The sequence below is a fragment of the Pezoporus wallicus genome, unplaced genomic scaffold (genome assembly GCF_028554395.1).
Source record: "Pezoporus wallicus isolate ANWC-B61680 ecotype Strahan unplaced genomic scaffold, APGP_CSIRO_Pwel_v1 contig_11829, whole genome shotgun sequence".
NCBI lineage: Eukaryota > Metazoa > Chordata > Aves > Psittaciformes > Psittacidae > Pezoporus > Pezoporus wallicus.
Genome location: NW_026635494.1, coordinates 233,670 through 257,405, shown reverse-complemented (window position 1 = coordinate 257,405; position 23,736 = coordinate 233,670). Strand labels below are relative to the sequence as shown.

The window sequence follows — 23,736 nt, the reverse complement described above, 5'->3', positions numbered from 1 at the left end:
AGAGCTGTGATGAAGTTCTAGCCCTTAACATCATGAGAAGTGTCAAAAAGCGTTACAAGGCCCTCCCCGAATTGGATTAACCAGAGATTTCACTCCTCAAGGAGGAGCTTGGAAACGAACCTAGAGTAACTGTAAATATGCAAGTCAACAAGCAGTAACGCACTGTCATCTTCTGGATGCTTCAGGAGTTCATTCAGCTGCGGAATTGCGCTGAAAGGGAACGCAAGGCTGGGCAACCCTTTAGAAACTAAAGCAGAGGCCATGAGGATGATCTAACACAGATGACCCAACACATCCACGCTGTTCCTGGCGTAGGAGGCTGAACAGAGAGAGGGTCATGCTGGGCTCTGCCACCTCCTCTTGGAACCGAGTGCAGTCTTTGCCACTACAAAGCACCCTGGTTGCTATCAGCTTTGAAACAAAACTGTGCCTTAGTAAGTATGCAATAAATGTTGCACTTCTGCTGTTTTACCCACAGGAAGAAAACCAGATTAGATTAGGGATTGCATAAGAAAAAGCAACTGACTGAAAAACAGGTATTGCATCACCCCGGGTGTCTGCAGGGGTGCTGGGATAACAAATTTCACACTCAGTTTCAGGAGGAATGAACTCAGGATGCAGAAGAGCCCAGAATATAAATGGTGCTTCGAAGCAAGGGGGTACCAGTTCAAATCCCTCCTGCCATTCCCACTGTAAATCCCACTCTGGTCTCCAGCACAAAGAACAGGCTCGAGCATGAAATACACACCTTTGCTTTTTGGATATTCACCTCAAATATGTTTGCAGGCTCCAAGTATCTCTAGACTGAGAGTATGAAGTTAAAACCCCTTCTGTAACCCTATCAAAGTCTTGCTTCTATGAAACAATGCAAGTTTGTTATGTCTATGCTAAACAGGAGGACACTGAGGGGACGTGAGGAGAGGTCTCTCTTCAGGTACTCAACTGTCTTTAATAGGAAGTTCTGTCATGCTCTGGACTGCCTGCACAAGCAGTGCAACCACTGCCAGACCTGGAAGGGGCTGCAGATTCCATCTGAGCTACAAGACCTGCTTGGAAGAGAACCGCAGAGGTTGTACCAGAGCACTGCTAAACTGCAGCTGGCTTCAGCCACAGCGCTGGTGGTACCGGTCTTCACGCTGCCAGCTACTCACAAAGGTCACTTTCCACATTCCCAAGGGAATTCACACCAAACTCCCATGGCGTTCCTGCTCACAAAATCCTCTATGGCGTGTGTGTGTCCATACACACGGGTGGTGATACTTCAAGAGAGAAGGAAAAAGCAGCCAAATCCAGGGGAATGTTGCAGTGCTGGAGCTTCTCTCCTCCGGTTCCTGGCAGTGGGAGCTGTAGGAGGTGGGATTAGCATAAATTATCAGGACTTTGTTATCATCCCTTACCCAGTGAAACAGGAACCAGCTGCCAGCAGCTACGCTCAGAAATAACCTGGAGTTTGGGAGAAGCAGCCTGGATGCGTAACACAGGTAGGGGTAACGGCAAGTTTTCAATCACACTGGTTCACTGCTTCCCCAAGTCCCCCTTTTGCTTTCTTCCACCAGTAAATCCTTATGCACCCTCAGCCCTGAAGCAGAAAACCCCAAGTGAACTGCAGCAGCACCGGGCTTAGTTCCCATCAGTGCAAACCCAAGCCCAGGGTGAAGGGGATGATTCGCCATGAGGATAATCAGCACTGCTTCATTCCACAAGAATTCCACCTCCACCATAACCTGGCCCTCCAACCCCATTGCTCCTAAATCCCCACCAGATCAGCAGCACCCCGTTAGGAAAGGAAGCCCACTAAGCACGGAGCCCTTGTGACTATTGCTGTTTGCACACAACCTAAGTGCTCTACTCTGCTACAGACAGGATACAGGACGTTTTTGCTTTCTGAATGCATGTTTCAGTCATGCCAACAACCACATTCTACGCACTTCACCGTAAAACGCCTCAAGGACTAGTGTCACATGAAGAATGGGATGCAAGATTATACTTGGTGTGCTTTCTGCATGCTACTGTAACCTACATACGCAACCTGATTGAAGGAGGCAATTAACCTTTCTCCATTCAAATAACTCAACCACTCAAAAGACAGTCATATACATATGCTTCAAAACACGCTGAGCATTAAACTGAAGGTGTATTTGCTACACGAAATGACAGCTCTGCCTGGTTAAGTCATGCTCCGCATCTCTTATCACACACTGTGACACCATCCCATTCCTCAGAGATACGGTATCGCTCTAATACTCCCTCTCGGAGAGCACAGGGTTAAGAAGGCACGGCAGGAGCAGCTCCAAGGAGCGTTTCTCAGCGGGTGATGCACGGCTAGCACTGACCTTTCCGATTCCTCAGCATCGCTTCCAGCTCCTCCCGTCCCCGCTGCTGCCGGAGACCCAGCGGGGAAGGCGGCAGCGGCAGCAGCTCCGGTACCTCCCCTCCGTGTTGCGTGTGTGCACTCACACTCACACTCACACTCTGGCTCTGCAGGAACAGGAGGCACAGAGAGGAGGAGGAAGGGATGATGCTGTCCCCCCCTAACCCCAGCACAAAGGCACCCGGTAACGACACCGTACAGGAGCTGCTCGAGCATCAGCTGTGCCCTGACCCTCGGAAACATGGGGTTTAACTAACACATCCCCCCCCAAAAAAACCGTCTATAGCAATGAAAAGCACAGACTAGGTCGCAATTCCGGGTTCCCATTCTGCCTTCTCTTGCTCGCACTGATTCATGTTTTCCCGAGGCTGTTGCAGGCATTTCAGTGTAACCCTTTCCCAGCTGGAGGAGGAGAGGCAGCGAAAGGGACTTCTTTGTTCTTCCCTGCTCTCTGCAGGGTTTTACCCAACGCAAAACTTCAGCAACTCTGACTGTGATCAGTAAGAGTCCCGAAAGCAGGAGTCTAAGCCCGGTTCTGCCGAGTGCACGACCTTGGATGGGTCGCATCAACACATCTGCTGTTCTGCTTCCTCCAGTTTGAAAACAGGGTGATAGTGATGGGGATCCCAGGAGCTCCCCATGACCTGGCTTCAGTGTGTGCTGGCCTGCACCCCCAGAGCGTGAGCAGGAGGTGGAGGAAGGGGATTCTCCCCTAGTTTTCACTGGCTGGGTCAATGGTGCTTGTTAAATGCTGTACACCAGAGACAATAACCTGATGCAGGAGGACAGAGCCATGCCAGCCCTTCCTTGAGCCAGTTACAGGGGAAGATGCAAGCTTGGCAAAGCCTGAGCAAACAGGTTAGACCTGTTCTGTGCCTAGAAAGCCTAATTATTCTTTCTAAACCCTTTTCTCCCAATGCCAATTTCCCTTTGCTTCGCTAAAACAGACACGTCTGAGTGGGACAAGTTAAAGATAGAAGAACTGAAAAGGAAACAACATGCCCATTTAGGAAATAACCACCCTGACTTTGCCTTGGTAAATACTGTAGAGCTCCGGGAGCTGTCACAACCCTCTTCCTTCCCCCTCCTGGTGACGGAGACCCAAGTACAGTGGATGGGGACTGCATCCCTCACCTGGTGGTTTGCCCTCTCTGACTTGAATACAGGTAATTCAGCCGCAGGCAGGTTGTTTTCAAGACCAATGCTCTGGATTCCATGGCTGACCAGTAACAAGTGCTGTGTTTCCTAGCTAACAACCATTCCCTAGTTAAGAAACACACAGCAAGTGTCCCAGTTTAAACACTGTGCTTGTAAGGCATCTCTTCAAAGAGCAGGCTCAAAACCATGCTAAGGTTTGATGTGAACGAAGAGCCTCGCTGCACGGGAGCTGGAGGACTTCTGCTGGAGCCAAGTTTTGATAGCAAAGGATCAGTTCTCTAACACAGACACTTTATCCTTACTTAGGGCTTGAATGATCACAACAGCAGCAAAACCAACCTGTAATCTTGACCCAGACTGGAGCTGGTTTGGTGGTTGTGATGGAGAGGCCAGAGCAGAGCGTGTCACTAACTGCAAGCTCCAGTTTGCTGCTGAATTAGCAGTGGGTTGGAAAACTTCAATCTCTGAATCCATGGGGTAACAGAGGGGAGAGCAGAATCAAACATCACCACAAGTCTCCAATCTGGAAAGCTTCTTTATGACACAACCAAATTCCTCACTTACAGCTTGATACAGAAGGATAGCAAGAATGACCACTGGATTTACATCACGGTTCAGCTTTCTACTACCTAAATACACTCTGGGGACCTGCAGCACCAACTCCTGTTGCAGACTACTTTAACAGCAACTTCTGTCGAGCACTTACAGAATAAGATGATCCAACTTGTCACCTCTGCCAGCACATTCATTCCAACTTCCAGAGCTCCTCTGAGTTTAAGCACCATTCTCTTTAAAGGGATTAAAATGCCCAGCAACAGTGGGTTTTAAATGTAACCTCTGTCAATGCTTGAGATTATCTAATACCTCTGAATCAATGACTTGACAATATTGACAAGAAAAGCTTGCTGCTAGCCCCGACATGAGAACCATTTCATTGCTAAGTGATGACACGGGTCACAAACTGCTCTCTGCTGAAGCATATGGCAGGACATTTGCCTTCCCTGAGCCACAGAGCACATACTTCATAGCCTGTTTCAATGCTTTATGAGAGAATGGGGGTCTTTGGGTGTATCACAGCCCAAGAAAGAGAAACCAGACTACAGTTTCCAGCTGACAAAACACATGTAGAAGCCTTTCAACCCCTCACCACATCAGACACTCCTTTCACATGGCTCAGATCCAAAGACTCTCTCCAGGGCTGGTTTAAGCTGCGCCTTCCCCACAAAGGGAAGCCTGAGGAGGCTGCAGCAGCTTTCAATTCCAAGGGAGATTCCTTTGGGACACATTGCCTGGACCAGAACTAGGCTCCAGGCTCTACTCTTCTACAGCTACTGCCACTGCTGCACCCCTCCCAGGTAACCATCTTCCAAGGCCAGTTATACAGCTCTATATTATTACATCCCCATGACAGTTATGCCATGCTGGACTTCTTGGTGTAGGTGCTGTTCTTTTGATGCCCAACTGACCTACTGCAGGTATGTTACTGATGTCTCTATGAATGAGCTGCAGGGAGCATGTGGTATTGAGCAGAAGGAGAGGGCAACAAACCATTTAGGATCTCAGTGAAAACCCAGCCCTGCAAGCACCTCAGATCAGGACTGAAAGGGGGTGACTGAGGCGTAGAGAACCCCCTCCCACACTGGGTACATAACATGGAGTATCTTCAACTCCCAAAGCCTTTTTTTGCTTCAAAGGTGTCAAATACAAGTGCTGTGACCTCACATGGAACATTCAGCAGCAGTGCTATTGCTAGAGGTGCCAAAAAGCACACAGAATGTGCCCTATCTCCCCCCTCCTAAACATGAGACCAGGCTGAGCCTGGTGCAAAGAGCAGAAGCACCCGTGCAGCATGGCTTTAGGACACTCCTGCACACACTAATGCAGTAAAGACTGACACATCCACACTCAAACCCACACTTTCTCATCTGCATTTTGGTCTATAAAAGGTGTGAAACTACAAGAGGATGCTTCCACTTCAGCTTGACCAGGAACAACACCTGAAGAGGAAGCTAAGGAGCAGCTACCTAGCTTCAAATCCTGAATGGATGGGACACATGGTGTGAGGTTTTAAGTCATGAACCATGATCTGCATGGGTGGAATCCCTGCCAGGGGAAGAAACAGGTGCTCCTTGCAACTTACTGTGGGTGAAACCTTCTTCCAAAGCAGAGAGGAACCAGCCTCATGAGGCAGAGGCTGAACCAGATGATTCATTCCAGTATTCCCTGCACTGCTTTTCCTGCTCTGTCAAACAGCCTGAGCAAGTGCTGCTCCACACAAGTTCCTGCTTGCTGGGATGCTTTGCAATGCTGTGTCCCAGGTGTGTCTGTGCAATCCACCTGCCTGGATTCAGCACTGTCAGGACCGCAGCCGTGGTGGTTACCCCACAAAAGTTTTGGGTTCCATAGAGTCCCAGACTGGTTTGGGTTGGAAGGGACCTTAAAATCATCCAGTTCCAACACCCTGCCACGGGCATGGGACACCTTCCACTAGAGCAGGCTGCTCCAAGCCCCTGTGTCCAACCTGGCCTTGAACACTGCCAGGGATGGGGCAGCCACAGCTTCTCTGGGCACCCTGTGCCAGTGCCTCAGCACCCTCACAGGGAAGAGCTTCTGCCTTATCTCCAACCTGAACTTCCCCTGTTTCAGTTTGAACCCATCACCCCTTGTCCTATCCCTACAGTCCCTCATGCAGAGCCCCTCCCCAGCATCCTTGTAGCCCCCTTCACACACTGGAAGCTGCTCTGAGGTCTCCACGCAGCTTCTCCAGCCTGAACAGCCCCAGTGTTCTCAGCCTGGCTCCATATGGGAGGGTCTCCTGCCCCTGCTCATCCTCATGGCCTCCTCTGGCCTTGCTCCAACAGCTCCATGTCCTTCTGGTGCTCAGGACACCAGACCTGCACCCAGTGCTGCAAGTGGGGTCTCACAGGAGCAGAGTAGAGGGGCAGCATCACCTCCAGACTTGGAGAAGACAGAAGCAGGTTCAGCAGCAGAGGCAGGCAACAGAGAAGGATGCTGGGCACTCGACACTGCTGTAAAGAACTCTGCCACCTTTCCATCTCCTGGGGAAGAGAGCAGCACTGCCTCTTCTTCATTGAACCGGGATGATGCAAGTGTCCTGCAGAGCCAGGGAAGGAGAGCCACAGCTTGAGACGTTCTGTGGTGGAAGGTGGCCAAATCCAGACTCCAAGTCTGAGTAACAGGGGAGCAGATCAATCGGCACAGGCACATTTACTGCAACCAGGTCAAAGTCCTCCAAGGTTAACAGCTTCTCAGCCCCCATAGGCCAGCACCTGAGGGAGTGACTTTTTCTCCAGTGCCAGAGGTTAGCAGGAAGAAGGAAACAGAAAGTGACTGGAGCATCTGCGTATCTAGAACCAGAAGAGACTCCATAGTAGCTGAAACGTTTCAGATGCTTCCCGCACCCGTCCATCCCTCTCATTTCTGAGCATCACTCCGCATCGCATAGAATCACAGAGCCCCAGGCTGGTTTGGGTTTGAAGGGACTTTAAAGCTCATCCGGTTCCATAAGCAGGGACACCTTCCATTAGAGCAGCTTGCTCCAAGCCCCTGTTTCCAGCCCGGCCTTGAACACTGCCAGGGATGGGGCAGCCACAGCTTCTCTGGGCACCCTGTGCCAGTGTCCCACCACCCTCACAGGGAAGAACTTCCTTACCTCTAACCTGAACTTCCCCTGTTTTAGTTTCCTCAAGTCCCTTTTCCAACCAGCTACTCTTCACACACAACTGCCAACTGTTAAGACACTTCACCTAGAGGTTACATACAGGTATCTACTGGGACTGCACAGCCTGTCCTCTGCAGCAGGGGTGATCTAACTCCATGCGTGCACACCAGCTCCCAGAGGTGGGAATTCCATGAGGCCGCTAAAGAAGAATCAAATGGCTGTTTTGACCACGAAGAAGAGATCACACTTTCTTTCTTGTTCTCAAATGGAAAGAAAATGCAAAAGACATCTAATTTCTCCCATTAGAATCCACTGATGCACAGATTTCTGCTCATCGCTTGCCCCACTGGTATAATCTCAATGTTTTTAAGCATAATAAACCCACAAAGCGCCATCAAGAAAATAAAAGCAGATTTGAGGAAGAGCTTGGAGAATCTGTTGGTTAAGTTTGTCAGGAGTTCTGCATGGAGAACAACATCCAAGCAGCATGGTACAGCAGGAAAAACACACGAGTGCTGTGGTCAGGGGGAAAGGCCATACAGAAGAGGGTGTTACTGCCCTGCTTTGCCCATCACCTAACACACAAGGGGAGTGGTTTGGTGGGAGAGTTGTTAAATGCATGTAATAGGAAAATGGGCTGCAAAAAAAATGCCCTTTTTGGTGTGGGGGGGAGATGGGGAAAGGAAACAAAGGGGGAAAAGTGCCTCTTGGAAGTAGTTCAATAGCGATTGATCCCAGAGTTCTGAGAGCACAGCCACTGATGCTTTGCACGTCAAGGCTTTAATGGCCTCTGAACCAGCCTCGCTGCAAACACAATAGTGCAGATTTAAACAGACAACTGGAAATTGGCCCCACAAGGCCAAGAAGCTGCTTCCTCATTGAGTTTCAAGCACGTAATAAGCACACAAGGTGTAAAAGCAGCAGGTCAAAAGCAAACAGAGCCCGGTTCCCACCTCTGTGAGGGAATACCCATCATCACCTACAATGCCACAGGTAGCTAAATGAAACACCAACTGGAAAAGAGATTTAAAGCATTTCCTCAGTAATTGCAATGAAATGGGGATTTCATGGGGTTTTGTCTTCATGCTCAGGATTCTGCAGCAGGGCTGGGTTTAGTTTAAGTACAGCCCTTTGTAGGACACAGTTGGCCTTTTGAAGGGTCTAGAGCACATCTGATGGCTGAAAAGGCAGAGGAGAAATGAAGGGATGGGGAATGAAATGACTTTTCTGATCACAAACAGTGACAGCAGCCCAGGTCTCCTGAGACCCAGCTCCATTTCCTCACCTCTCAGCCCATTTGGTTCACCTACCCAGATTTCTCTTTCTCATTAAAGCAGCAAGAAGACAACCCATCATCTGGGGCCAGAAAGGAAGGCAAACTGCATCTCCTGTTGGGTTAAGCCAGAATAAGCCCCTTGGAGCTCGCCTGTGAACACTGACCTACACCAACCAAGTCAATTGTTTCATGGACTGTGAGAGGACACAAGTGTCTAACTCACACCACCCAGAACATCACTTTAAACAGCCTAACAAGAGAGCACAGGCATCATTAGAGACACGGAGTCTTTCAGAGCGAACCACAGGGTATTGAGCAGACCTCCAACACCAGGTTCTTGTATCCACACCAACCACAGCTGCATGAAACACACTCAGACTGCCCCCAGTTCCATTTGGAATCCCAATTTCAAGGGGAACAATGCTGCAAATGGGACATCAACAGGGCACCAAGAACGTGGAGTCACTTTTTGTGCCTGCTTGTCCAGCCTCACAGGCGAACATCCAGACCCAACACCTTGGAAGTCTCACCGATCCCCATGTGGCTTTTTAGATGTCTTGGGACTCACAGGGAATGGAGGGAGGGAAAGACAAGACATCAAAATCCCTGTGTTCGAGTCAAATGTATAAAAAGAAACCCGAGTGCCAGACGCCTGGGTGACAAGTGCTGTGCAGGAGGAGGTGAATCACGCCCTGGCACAGACAGGCTGCAATTTGGTGCTCTGAAGTTCTCATCATCAATATTTACAGAGGAGTATTTTTATACAAAGAGGGTACTTTTGCCACAACGAGGATCTGGAAACTGCTCTTGGAATACAAGGAGCAGATGCAAAATGCCATGTTCCTCCCTCAAACGGACCTTCAAACCTGAGCAAGCAGATTGACATTTACGGTATGAAATTGAGAGCAACAAGACCTCAGCAAGTGTCCCTTTTCTGTGTGTGCTAGGACAAAGAGAAGAGAGAGGCACTGTGAAGAACTCCTCAGGGATGAAGCTAGGGAACCACCAGGCAGGTTGCAAGCACACAGGTTGATTACTGGGATGCTCAGGACAGCTTCGAGCTTTCAGGGCTGTGATCCTAAACCAGAGTTAATGCCTCTGCAAAGGGTCTCAAAGCCTTTTTGCTGCACCCTGTGCTTTATCATCAGGGAAACACAGAATCATTTCCCAAATGATGATATATAAAAGACATGATTTGTATCTTAAATACTTAGATATAAATCAAGATATTCTAGAATAAAGCCAATTTAAGCTCTCCTGGTGCACTGCACCACCATTACACATACAACTACTTTTCAAGCTTCAAGCTCACTGTAAGCTCTCCAGATGCTAAGCTTTTGTCTGTGGATTTGCTCTGAAGTTACAACCAACGAGACCCGACACCTGCAAATGAAATCCAGACCATCCCCATCAGTTTCAATCACGACAGAAAAGCTCCAGACTTGGTTTTACAGACCAAATATAACTCACAGCTGATTCAATTCATATTCCAATAGGGCCAAACCTTCACCTAGTAAGCTGTGTATCACATCATCACTTGTATAGTGCAAGGGACTGCATTTAAATGAAGATTATGAAAATGAAATGGCCTTGAAATGCCTTTTTGACTCAAAACATGAATGTTAAAGTGAGAATCGCCCAGGGAAAGAGCTTCTAAAGGTATTCAAGTTTTGCCAAAGATTTAAAGGATGTTATTGCAAAGAACAAACAACTCCAACACCAGCCCAATCTGTAGTGGAAGTTAGAGACATAAGCAAAAACTTACCTCTAAATGGGAGCAGGCTCTTCAGAAAGAGAAGTTTGGGCATGCTGAAACACTGTAATGTATGGAAAAATGCACCTGGGCAGGTTCACTGGGTGCAAAACCCCTACTGCCCTATGAACCAGTCCAGCCACATGCCTCTGCCTTCCCCATCACACCTCTCCCAGAGTCTGCATTGACCAACAAATCGACCTTTTGTCACAGCTACTGAATCGCTGCCTTTTATCCTGCAAACCTGCTGACACCTTCATGCTTCATCCTGCCAGAAGCCTCCTTTTGCTCTTCCTATCACATCTAACTGAATAAAGCCTTAAGAACTCTGTCAGAGCCTGAATGATTTCAGCACCCCTGAGTGAGCAGGCCTCTGCTCTCCTGCAGCACGGCACCAGATCTGATATTACCACGTCGATGCGACATGAACCATGTGCTGGCAAACTGAAATACCGTGTAGGAACAGAACTGACATCGCAAGCATCTGTACTGCAGCTCCCTCCACCCCGGGTGCTCTCCCCTGAAGCTTCAGTGGTCCTACAAATGCACTGAGCACCATTTCAAATGAAACCTGCACTGCAAGGAGGGGCCTGGCGAAGGGGAAAGCTGCTGTGGCAGGTCCCCTTGACAGCAGTCTCAAAGGACAGGCGTTTACAATGATGTGATCGTTTTAATAAGGCAGCTTTCCTTCTTCTGAAGCATTCTTGTCCTCTGCACGCTGCAGCTTACCTGGTGTGCTCAGCACTTCTATTTATATACAAGTGATTCACCTTGGAACTGCCTCAGACAATGCACCTTCTCTTCAAGGAACAAAACCAAAGGAAAAGATCTCTTTGGAAAGCTCATCCCAAAACATTTAGGAAACAACGGGATATTTAAGCTTCAGAATGCTCAGAAACGATGTGGGGGAACTGCTAGACCAGAACCTGTCACCCTGATTCCACATGACACTGCCATATGCCTACCACAGCATCAGGAAGGAGAAGCTCCAAGCCCTCATCTGCATGCAGAACATCATTTCCAAGGTGTCTTCAATGGGCAGACAAGTGAAACAGTTATTTTCTCGCTGTGTAAGTGAATTGTTGATTTGCTTTTATTGTTACAGGGAGGATGTTCCAAATGAGGAAGACAGCAGTGAAGGCTGGCTGGGAAGTTTGGCAGACATGTCCCTAGGCATCTCCTGTCTGAACGCTGGGAAGAACAGGCTCTCATCTCCTCTGGTACTCCACAGACTGGAAAAGAGAAGTATTTTGCAGCTGGTGCTCCTGAGGGGGTGTGGGAGGCAGGGAAACAACTCATCCACATTCAGGCTTGCTACAGTGCCTAAAGGTAAAGAGGAATTGGATTTCTCCCACTTTACATTCCACCTCGCTCCTGGTTGCTTCCTTCTCTCAGTTCCCCAAACCCCAGCCTCACCTCATCCCCTTCAACAGCCTCAAGGCTGCAGCCACCTTCTCCAAGTCACCCAACCTTCTCTTTCCTCCTAAAAGCTCCTCACCAGCTGAACAAAGAGGGGATTTTACCTCTTTTCTCACCTGTGTGACAGGGTCAGGCAGACTCCCAGGCACCAAAACGGATGTTCCACTTAAAGGAACGGGTGTTTCTTGGTTCCATATCCTTTCTTCACCAGCTGATTGCTTGTGGGCTCAGTTTCAAGGTCCTACCTTGAAACTGGGAGCCATAAAAAGTAATTCACTGGTCCATTACCAGTACCAGCAACAGGAGTGATGTGTTAACACCACTTGTCACTAGAAAGCAGTCTTGTCTGAAAAGCAGAAAACCCTTTAATCCTCTCCTCTACCATATCCCACCTATTTCATCTATGACAGATGATCTCCAGCAATGCCTTCTGTTTCAAATGATACCACGTTAACTCAAAGATCCCTCGTTCTAGTAAGAAAGAGATGGTTTGCTTTTTGTTCCTTATAAAGCTCAATACAAAAGGTCAATTCCTCCCTTTCTGCAGACCCAGTGCCCCAGTTGGCAAAGCTTTACTGGAATAATCTCTACTGAGAAAAGGCTCAGTTGTTCCTCCCAAATTCCTCAGCTGTAAGTAATCTTATGGGAACCACTGGGCAAGAAGTGAAATCCAGCTGGTCCTTATAGGCAAACAAGTGAAGTGTCAGCATTCCTCAGCGAGGTCCAAAGTCAGAGCAAGCTGCTCAGCACAGAACACACAGGTCTGTGTGCAGTTAAGTATGTGCTGAAGTGCTCTTATGAAGTGAAGGCCAAGCCAAACCTCCCAACAGAAGCTACTGCTCCTGGTCCTTGTGTGCTCTGTTGCAAACCACAGTTTTCTTGGATCCTGAGACTCCATCAACCTACCCTGGCACCCCAAAAGCTGTGCTCTCCTGCTTCAGGCCTGCCAGGAGCTGATGCTAAGCAGTTTGGGGGGCAAGGGAGGGTGTTAAAGGGTTCTCAGCCACAGATCCATGCAAAGCCAATCCAACACGGACCCCAAGGCAGCCCAAACTTGAAGGAATGCAAAGACTCTGCAGCAACTCTACTATGAGGGTGGTGAGACACTGGAACACCCAGAGAAGCTGTGGCTGCCCCATCCCTGGCAGTGTTCAAGGCCAGGCTGGACACAGGGGCTTGGAGCAAGCTGCTCTAGTGGAAGGGGTCCCTGATCATGGCAGAGAGTTGGAACTGGATGAGCTTTAAGGTCCCTTCCAACCCAAACCACTGGATTCCACGAACTCTTTCACTCCCATCATTTTCAGAAGGATAGAGTGGAATTAAAGCTTTCAAACCACTGGAGCTATTAAGAAACCAGGAGGTAAACCTGTAGCCTCACTCAGAACACAGGAAAACTCTTTGGGTATGGAAACTGCACAGGATTACCTTGCATTTCCTCCTCAGGTGCAAAACTCCTTTAAGGATGCCTCCCCTCACACTTGCTCTGACATTTCCAATGCTATCAAGATGTCCTTATTTCATTGGGTTTCAATGGGCAAGTCCTATGAATGGAAACTGAATCAGGGCAGAGTCGCTTAAACAGACTTTGCTGCTGCCTAATGAGCTGATGCTGACTAATCCTCTGCTTTACTTCCCAGTGAAAGGCACCCAGCAGGAGCATTAAGATGGGGTTTTAAAGAGCTAAAAGCCATGAATGATTTCATTTTACAGAGAGTATTGCTCCTGCACAAGTTGCTTCCATCAAGTGTTCTTTTCAAAGATCATATTCTCTACAAAACATCCCTGTAGCCTTCAGTGGTAAAAGCTCAAAGAACAGCAGAAGGAAACACAAAAGATGAAGAGAAGGAAAAGCTGGACACCATCTCCTATAAAATTTTCCATATAGAAGTGACTACAAACAGGAATGATTTGCAGGACCTGCCTCTTGACCTATATATAGGTAACCAGGGACTAGAAAACTTTACTCTCCTCTTGTAGAGATGCAGCTCACTGTAACCATAACGTAGCCCCACACTCACCAAGAGGTGCTCATGGCTTTACAGTGAGGCAACCCCTCACTTGTGCAGCCCTGTGGGACTGAGGGAACCTAAACACACGTAGAGCTGCTGCTAGAAATCCCCATTCCTTCTGTTTCCTCACAGCTCCTGCTAAACCCCAGCTCAAAATACAAGAGTTGGAAATAAGAAGCCCCCAGAGGGGATGGGAAATCATTACCCATCTTTTCTGAAGCTGTAACAGAAAGATAGCACCAACTACCTCGTTCTGCGACTCCACAGTCACGCTGAGTACGGAAAGCTGCCTCCATTCCCCATTTTCAGTGATGTCAGCCAAGGGAAAACAAATCCGCTCTGTACTTGGTGGGTTTTCCATCAAATCTGAGGTCAAACAACCTCAATGCTCCAACATTTTACCTTTCATGACGTAGATGTCCTAAAAAAAATCATTTAAAGGGAGACAGCACCTGCAGCCTAACCTCTTCTGTGATGGAGATGCAGATCTAGAACCGCTACACGCTGCTACCTGTGGATGTGCAAGCCTGAAGAACACTAACAACAGACTTACAGTGATGGGAACTGGGAGAAATCCAACCCTCTACAGTGAGGATGCTCAGGGCCTCATGCACCACATCAGATATGGGACTGCTGCACTGGTATCTTCCTGTGTGTGCATCCACAACTGTATTTTTGAGCCCCAGCTTTATCCTTAAAACTAACCCATCATAAACAGCCTTTAGCTCAACAGGGTAGCTCCTGAAAGCTGCCCAAGGTCAGCCCTGCCTCCTTCCTTCAGTGACACCACCAGATGAACACAACTGCCTCCTCCCATTCCTTGCCAGCAGATAATCCACTGGGAGCAATGCAGGACACTGAGGACAGACTGGGAAGTCTCAGGCTTACCCAAACACGCAAGCTGGCTCCACCAGCAACGAGAAAGCAGAAACTGGGGTTAAGGATGGAGGAAAGAACAGGAGGAAAGGACAGTTGGATTTACCCATCTCCTCGTTTCTGCAAAGTTAAAGGAATCCCCCTTCTGCTTACACTGCAGAGACTCTGGATCAGGAATGCAAAACAAGAGTTGATGCAGAAAAGCTGAACCTGAGGAAGTGCAGGCATGAAGTCAGTGCTTCAATACAGAAGCTCCGCTGCTGGAAATCCCTTCTGCTCAAGGTCACTGGTGAAGCTGCTTTAATGGCATTGATTCAACAGCATTTAGAAGAATTCAATTAAAAAAATGAGCTGGCACAAAGCAGAAATTCCCATGAAGCACAACCTATAAGCAGAAAAGCACTACAGCCCTAGAAGGGAGAGGGTTAACCAGATCCTGCTGACTCACCAAGGCAGCTCCATCCTTATCCCCTCTAAACAGGATAGGAAAGAAACTCCCTTGAAAGCCAGGACCTGAAATGCAACTCCAGAGGCAAAAGGAAAGGAATGATTAAGTTGAAGATTAGTTGTTTTCTATGACAGCAAACAGCCCATCTTCCCCCTGGGAACTCAGATAACCCTTAGGAAGAAGTTTAGTTGGTCTCAAATAGATAGGAGTGAAAGAAGGTTTCAGCCCCAGTGTTAAAGACAGAAAGCCCAACAGTTTCACAGCCTCTTTCTTTCCTTTAGAAGAGACATCCTCACTTGATCATCACCTGATGGTGCAGCCCTGGTAGATAAGAACAAACTGGAACAGCAGCAGCCAGGGGAGGATCAAACACCCCAGAAGGTATTTCAAGCCCAACAACACAGATTTAATAACTTCCAGTGTGTTTTATTCCAAACAGCATGTGACCTATTTCAGGCCTAACTCTGAGCTGACTATAATTAACTGCTATTTCTACAGACTTCAATTTACATGAAATAGCTTGGAAAAAGAAAAGAAATTAAAGCAGGGCAATTGCTAAAGTTAAAGTCAGAAACCCATTTTTTCAGTTAAAACATCAGCCAAAAATACATTGCACATCAGGTCTAGAGAACAGCCTTCGAACAAAACTCCAAGGGAAATGCTTTAAGGAGGTTTTTACGCTCTTAGCACAAGGATAAAATGGGATTTCATAGTCTGAAAACTCTACTTTCCCTACAAGAACAATGCATGAGTGTGGAGCTCCTGTCTCTGGGGCAGAAGCACAGAACCATACAATCAACCAGGGTGGGAAAGACCTCCAAGTCCAACCGTTCCCAGCACTGCCAAGGCCACCACTAACCCACGGCACTGAGGGTATGTGAACACTTGCAGGGACGGTGACTGCAGCACTTCCAATGCCTGAGCACCCTTTGGGGCAGGAATTGTTCCTCAGCTCCATCTAAACCTGCCCTGGTGCAGCTTGAGGCCGTTTCCTCTTGTCCCATCCCTTGTTACTTGGGAGCAGACCTGGCTCCATCCTCCTGTCAGTCACTTGTAGGGAGCGATCAGGTCCCCATGAGCCTTCTCTTCTCCACACTGAACCCCCCAGGTCCCTCAGCCGTTCCCCATCACACCTGGGCTCCATTGCCCTTCTCTGGCCCCGCTCCAGCACCTCAATGTCTCTCTTGTAGTGAGGGGCCCAGAGCTAAACACAGGATTTGAGGTGCAGCCTCACCAGTGCCCAGTACAGGGGGACAATCAGTGCCCTGGTCCTGCTGGTTATGCTGTTTCTGATCCAGGCCAGGATGCTGTTGGCTTCTTGGCTGCCAGGGCACAAACTGCTGCCATTAAAGCCTGCCATGAAATTCAGATGCTGCTTTTTTAACCTCTGTCCCCATTTCATCTACAAAAAGGGGTAATTACAATTTCCTTAACTTTACTTGGATATCTCTGAGACTCCCAACCCTAGTGAGACATGTTCCATCTCCCATGACCTTGAACACCACCACGGATGGATTTCCTGCCTCCCCTTCCAGCGTCACCCCCAGTGTCATACAAAATCCCAGCAGTGAAGACAAACAGAAGACAGCTCTGTTTCAGAAACCCATGCAGACATTCCACAAGGATAACACCTTTATCTCCAGGCTTTCCTTTTTCTCTCCCTCCCAGACCCTCTTATCTCCGCTAGAAAACGTTCTCCCTCCATGCAGGTGAGCTATCACAAAATCCCTTTTTTAGTCAACCTGACAAAGAAAAACAGAAGGCACCTACAGGGGTTTTAATTAGAACTTGGCATGCTACACGTACCCAAATAGGGAAATCCTTCTGCCCCCCACCTCCAGTTTGCTGCTTAAATGACACCTCTGTGCTTGGAAGCCATCCTTTGAAATGCTTAATTCTCTGGTAACTTTTGAAGCAGCGGCAGAATAAACCCATGGAAATCTTTTGTAAGGGAGGAAAACAAAAAACCTCCCAGTGCCCTTATCTGCGCCAGCACCTGCAGAAAGCCACCCACTGCATTTCACCCCACTGCATCCCATTGCCGGAGAGAGCCACATCTGCTTCACAGCTCAGCCTCAGACTGCTTCTGCAAGACTGGGTGAAGAGGTGATTCAGAGCAGCCTGAGGAGAAGGACTTGGGGGTGTTGGGTGATGAGATGCTCCTCATGACCCAGCTTCAGTGTGCGCTTGAGATCAGACCCCCCCCCCCCAAGTGCTGGGCTGCACCCCCAGAGAGTGAGCTGCACGTCAAAGCAGCTCTGCCCCTCTGCTCTCATGAGACCCCACTTGCAGCACTGAGTGCAGCTCTGGTGTCCTCAACATCAGAAGGACATGGAGCTGTTGGAGCGAGGGCAGAGGAGGCCACGAGGATGCTCAGGGGCTGGACCACCTCCTGTATGGAGCCTGGCTGAGAGCACTGGGGCTGTTCAGGCTGGAGCAGAGAAGCTGCATGGAGGCCTCAGAGCAGCTTCCAGTGTCTGAAGCGGGCTACAAGGATGCTGGAGAGGGGCTCTGCATCAGGGACTGTAGGGATAGGACAAGGGGTGATGGGTTCAAACTGAAACAGGGGAAGTTCAGGTTGGAGATAAGGAAGAAGTTATTTACTGTGAGGGTGCTGAGGTGCTGGCACAGGGTGCCCAGAGAAGCTGTGGCTGCCCCATCCCTGGCAGTGTTCAAGGCCAGGTTGGAAGAAGCCTTGGGTGACATGGTCTAGTGTGAGGCATCCCTGCCTGTGGCCGGGGGCTGGAACTGGACGAACTTAAGCTCCTCTCCAACCCAAACCAGTCTGATTCTATGATTCCTAGCACTGCAGTGATTGAATAAATACAGCAAAGGCACACACGGCTTCCAGCTTGCAGGGTGTTTAGAAGAAAGGCTTTGACTTCGTTTAAACAACAAAAGGCAACGTCCACTCAAGACAGTCATGAAGTTAAGGAGAACAGACAACACAGCCCAGTGAATCAGTGAATTATAACACACCCCCAGAACTGCAAGAGGTTTGGGCTCCAAAGCACGCACACCTACTTAGCTGGGGGCTGAACTCTGCGCCAGCAACACGAGAAGGATGTGCTGTAGAACACCAGGGGATGTGCACAAAAAGGCACAGAGCTTTCTTAATTTACACAAGGAGTTAACTTCTAACACCCTGCAAGTGCAGGCAAGCCCAAAGGGAAGATCCACGTGCGAGAACACAGGGCAGGAGCAGCTGTGTGACCCCAGATGTGCCCTACTTCTCAGCTGACAGCTTCTTTGCCCCCTTGCAGCAACTCGGGCTGCAGGCAGACTCTTGCAGCAGTTAGTTCACTGTCTTGGTCTCTTCCTCCTCTTTCTTTCCACGTCAGGCCACTCAGGCTCAGTAGTGATGCGGTCTGGCGGAACAGTGTCACCAAAACACCCACTTCCATCAAAAGCATCATCAGAGCATGCGGCCATGGAAGGAGCAGAAAGCAGTAACCCCAAAACAGCAAAGAAATACAGCACTGGGTCAAGAATAACCCAAAAGGACCCAAAAAAGGGAACAGACGGGAATTAAGGCTTTTAAAAGTTAATAACAGAAGGGTTGTTCCCTGTTTGCTCCCCACAAGAACAGTGCATCATCATGTACTCTGCATGCTTGCTTGCAGAAGGGCTCAGAGGTCATAATCAGCCTTTTGCTGGAAAATGCTCCTGATGGGGCTTTATCCCAACTGAATAGTGTTAATTGTGTACAGCAGCAGCAGCAATTGCTGTCAGCACCATTTTCTCTTCCTCCCCTTTGGTTTTCAATGCTAGCAGCAGCCAGTCCTTAGCATCCCAAAATGAAAAGTACGCCTCTTGTTCCCGTTTCCCAGCCTCCACCCCAAACACAGGGGGAATAATGACACTTGCAAAGGACGGCCACCGAGAATGGACTGGGGATTCTGGCCTCGTAGTAGCATCCACATCAGGATAAAGGCTTCTACTACAGATAGCAGCTATTAAAAAGCCTCTGTAGTGTTCAGAGGCCCAGCTTGAATCCCCATGCAGTCCTGCCTGTCAGTTGACCTGCTCTGAATTATAGCTGCCCCCCTCTCTCAACTGAGATAAGACTTTTTATCTTGCCAACCCTTAGAATCCTCTGCTGATAGGCACATGCCTGCCCTTTAACTGCAGTCAAATTAAGTTTTCAGCTCTTTTTCTATGCTATAGACATTTCCATATCACCCAGCAGTAGAGGCACTGCTCAGACAACAGACAAGCAAAGAGCAGGTGCCATTAAGTCTTAACATACAGAAGGGCACCAGAAAGGCCTCTTTTGGCAAATAGGATGTTCCTCCCCTGTGGGTTTCAACAAGCATCGTGCTTCGTACTTCTGCCCAAGCAAAAGGCAAGCCACACTGACCACAACTGAAACTGTGGCTTGAAAAGGGGAAAACATTCACCTTCATGAAAGTACCAGTAGCAACTAACTAACGCTCCATTAAACAGGGACATCAACACTGACACTGCACTGCTCGGAGCTGCTTTGACTCGTCTCAACTTAAAGGCTTTGTTTCTTAGGGAGATCTATCAGTTGAACCCTCAGTAACTCCACACATTCCCCATGGTTTTAGCAGCCTGGTAACTGAGATGAATGAAGCACCCCCATATCCTCAGTCCTTTGAGTAAAGAAAGCTGGTTAAGGGGTTGGAACCGGATGATCTTTAGGTCCCTTCCAACCCAAACCATTCTATGATCCTATGCTCAAACCCCAAACCCCACTGACACTAGACATGGAAAACTCATACCAAGTTCAATGCTCTGATTAATCCTTCTTACACTTCCCAGCACCAACCAGTGCACTGTAAGGCAGTTAGAAAGTCATCTTCACTGACCTTTGGCCCCTCAGATGAAGTAACACACATTAGGAACTACTGAACCCTCACCATTCACTAACTGCCTTTCATCTTCAGCTCGTTTCAAGGCAGAACAAGCTCTTGTCCCAACCTGCTCAGCACATTCAGCCAAACCTCCTCTGTATTTCTCTGTGATGCCTTCTTCCTCAGTATTTGGGATTCAGAGGAGTGCAAAGAGCCAAGCACAGTTATTCCAAAAAGCTTTGAATGTGTTTCAGGGAGAGAGAAGGGCAGCTCTGCTGCACTGCCTCCAGCACAGCAAACCCTGCTGACCTGCACCTCCTTCTGCTCTCCTCCACAGCAGCATCAGCCATGGATACATGGATGCTTGGAGATGCCAACTACCCCGCAGGGACACGACAGGGCTGTGGAAGGAGAGGAGAACAGCCTCTCTGCTTGCTACTTGGCTTTTGTTGCCATACTGCACCTATCAACACAACCTCAGTTTCCATGAGAGCAATCCCACCAACATGTGAAATCCCAGTCGCTGCAGTCTCACCAGTTCTTCTCAAGAAGGGCCAAAGAGACTTTCAGAGCTCACTTTAAGGTAAAAGATCAACTCTGAGAGATGGGTGAGAACATGGTCTACTGTGAATTATCCCTGCCCATGGCAGGGGGTTGGAACTGGATGATCTCAAGGTCCTTTCCAACCCAAATCAGTCTGGGATTCCATGATTAGCATTAAAATCCTGCAGCCCCTCCAGAACTCACAGGTTTTTTTTTGTGCATAGAACTTAAAATACTTATATTTCACCTGCAAACAGCGTTTGGAGATACAGGAATGCTTTCCACCCCCGGAGGTGCTCACTTGTCTGCATGGGCTCCAGTGGAAGACACAGTCACCTGTCTTCCACTGCACAAGCTGGGGTAGATGTGTCCTACCAGGGGAGGTGGTTTCTAACTCTGCTCATCTGCTCCAGTGAGTGGAACATCATTAGGAGAAACTTCAGGACTCTACAGAAGAAACAAGGTCGCTTAAGTTCCTTGGCTCAAATGAAGACAGCATTTGGAGGGGGAGCAGAAACCAACCCACCAGTCCTAATTTTAAACAGAACCATCAGGTCACAATCATCTCTAACCTACATTTGGGTTGGGGAGGCTGTTTTGGGTTGGCTTTATAAAACCAGTCTGAAAAGCTTCGCATTTAGGGTCTGAACAGCTGAATCGGGTGCATTCCAAACACAGTAGCCTTAGAGATAAGCAAAGCTTTGCAGAACTTGTGTGCATGAAGTTATTGCCAACACAGCTGCTACGCTGTCAAATGCGGTTATCGGGGGACACAAACCAGCTCATTCTTTGCCTTGAATCCTGTCCTTCATCCTCACTGTGAAATCCAAGCGCTGTCTACTCCTCACAGTGATGTGTTCTGCTGTTCAATAGTCTGTTTGCACTTACAAGGCAGGTTAGTCAAATGCCCCCACCGTTTGCAGCAAAGCACCAATAATTGCCATCATTTGTGTCTCTTCTTTACTCTGTATTCCCATATTTACTGCCAGGCTAAAAACATGGGTCAGTTTTGCTCCCATCTCACTGAAAGGCAAATAATGGATGTACAGGAAGGCTTGTTACTCCTGCACTTTCCTCAAGAGCCCAACCAGAATGCTGCTTTCCTTTAGACACATCTCTGGCTGCTGTCAGATGCTCCATGAGCCCCATTTATACACGGGCCTCCTCGTGAATTTGAGTCAAAATACAGCCCCAGAACACAATGAGGACTCTAAAAGACCTAAAATGACATCCCTGCCATTGGTGACAGGGCAGCTACAAGGCAGCAGCTTCACCACGCGGGGTAGGAAGCACAGCAGGGAGTTGTTTAGCAGCAACAGAGATGCCTTTGAGGAAGCATTACCTCATTCGCCTCCTCCACATCCATTCCCAATTGGAATGAGGATATAAAAGCCACACTATTCAGAAAAGACGAGAGGCAAATGAAGGCGCACAGCACAGGGAAAGCAGGGAGACAGAAGGACCTGCTTTCCCCAGCCAGCTCTGTCCCCCTATTGAAAAGCTAGAGCCTAGTATTAAGAAAATCTACAACAATAACCACCAAAATTGCCCCACTAATTTAAGAGAGGGTAGAAAAACCCCACACAGAACAACTCATAGCAGAGAGAAGGCATTTTAGGGCACCTTAGAAACAGAGAGATGCTTTTTAAAGCACACAAGGGCCACAGAGGCTTCCTCTTCCCCTCTCCCCCACACCTAATGTCTCTCAGTTGTGCATGCTGGAAACATCTAAGCCTCAGAATCTAATGAAACAATTGTCTTAAAGAACAAATTTGTTCCTTTGCTTTATTAAAATCAGAAGGCAGAAGGGGGAGGGTTTGAAACAGATTCTGAAATGGGAAAGCAAACCAATATTGGCTCCCAACCAGTCCTCCTGGTAGCACACTTTTCCTGCACTACATAAGCAGGTTCTAGCTCCTCCACAGGTAGAACCATGGAGTGGTTTGTGTTGGAAGGGACCTTCAAAGCTCACCTAGTCCAACCCCCTGCAATGAGCAGGGACATCCTCAACTGGACCAGGTTGTGCAGAACCACAGCCTTGAACGTCTCCAGGGATATCCCCAGCACCACTGAGTGGAAGACAGACCCATCCTGAATCTTCTGCCCCGCCGAACCCACGAGGTCTCCATCGTTCTGGGACTCCAAGAGCATTATCACACTCACAGCAGCACCAAAACCCCTGGTACATACTTGCACGGGATACACCATCTCAGCAGCAACTCACTCAAAAGCCCGTGGACTAACAAATGCACACCATCACAGAATCATAGATTAGATCATCCAGTTCCAACCCCCTGCCATGGCCAGGGACACCTCACACTAAACCATGGCACCCAAGGCTCCATCCAACCTGGCCTTGAACACCACCAGGGATGGAGCATTCACAACTTCCTTGGGCAACCCATCCCAGTGCCTCAGCACCTTCACAGTGAACTTCTTCCTTATATCTAACCTAAACTTCCCCTGTTTAAGAGGTCCACATAGATGTGAGCTTGTAACAGTCCTGACAGAAGGCAAACCCACAGCTCTAAAATGGACTTTTCTGGATCTCAGGTAAAAGACCTGCAGAGACAAGCATAGCCCACGAAAACAAAAATCACCTAAGCCACAAAGAAGAGGAAGAAATGGAAGGAAAGAGCATCTTGCATATTACTCGCAATAACTGAAAAGCAGTCGTCACTAACACATGGCACTCAAATGTGTAAACCCTGTTAAACTACTTCACTGTAGTCTCCAATTACTGACAGGAATGATTCCTTGTTAACTGATATTAATTGTGCAGCTCTGGTGTCCTCAACATCGGAAGGACATGGAGCTGTTGGAGCAAGGCCAGGAGGCCACGAGGATGAGCAGGGGCTGGAGCACCTCCTGTATGGAGCCAGGCTGAGAACATTGGGGCTGTTCAGCCTGGAGAAGAGAAGCTGCATGGAGACCTCAGAGCAGCTTCCAGTGTCTGAAGGGGGCTACAAGGATGCTGGAGAGGGGCTCTGCATCAGGGACTGCAGCGATAGGACAAGGGGTGATGGGTTCAAACTGGAACAGGGGAAGTTCAGGATGGAGATAAGGAAGAAGTTATTTACTGTGAGAGTGCTGAGGTGCTGGCACAGGGTGCCCAGAGAAGCTGTCAGTGTTCAAGCCCAGGTTGGACAGGGCTTGGAGCAAGCTGCTGTAGTGTGAGGTGTCCCTGCCTGCGGCCAGGAGCTAGAACTGGGTGATCTTAAGGCCCTTTCCAACGCAAACCAGTCTGGGATTCTCTGATTCCATGACAAGATGCCCTAACTCAAAGACAGCATGAGAAACTCTCAGCAACAGGAGGATGCTGAAAGCACGTGTACCCATAACACAGCCCTGCTGTTCACATCTCCACTTGTGCCTGTGTGTGTG

General features: G+C 48.6%; 1 protein-coding gene across 4 annotated transcripts in view; it reads right to left on the bottom strand.

The window, feature by feature from the left end:
* Positions 1 to 23,736, bottom strand: part of ARHGAP32 (Rho GTPase activating protein 32) — a 172,796-nt gene that overhangs the window by 117,218 nt on the left and 31,842 nt on the right. For 2 of the 4 annotated variants that reach the window (XM_057432982.1, XM_057433006.1), the window contains exon 2: positions 20,654 to 20,799. The exons of 1 other annotated variant lie outside the window; for it this stretch is intronic. The gene's annotated coding sequence lies outside the window, so the exon portion shown is untranslated. Of the gene's footprint in view, positions 1 to 2,333; positions 2,434 to 20,653; positions 20,800 to 23,736 lie in introns of those variants that run through there. One more of the 4 variants, XM_057432997.1, reaches the window with a different exon arrangement.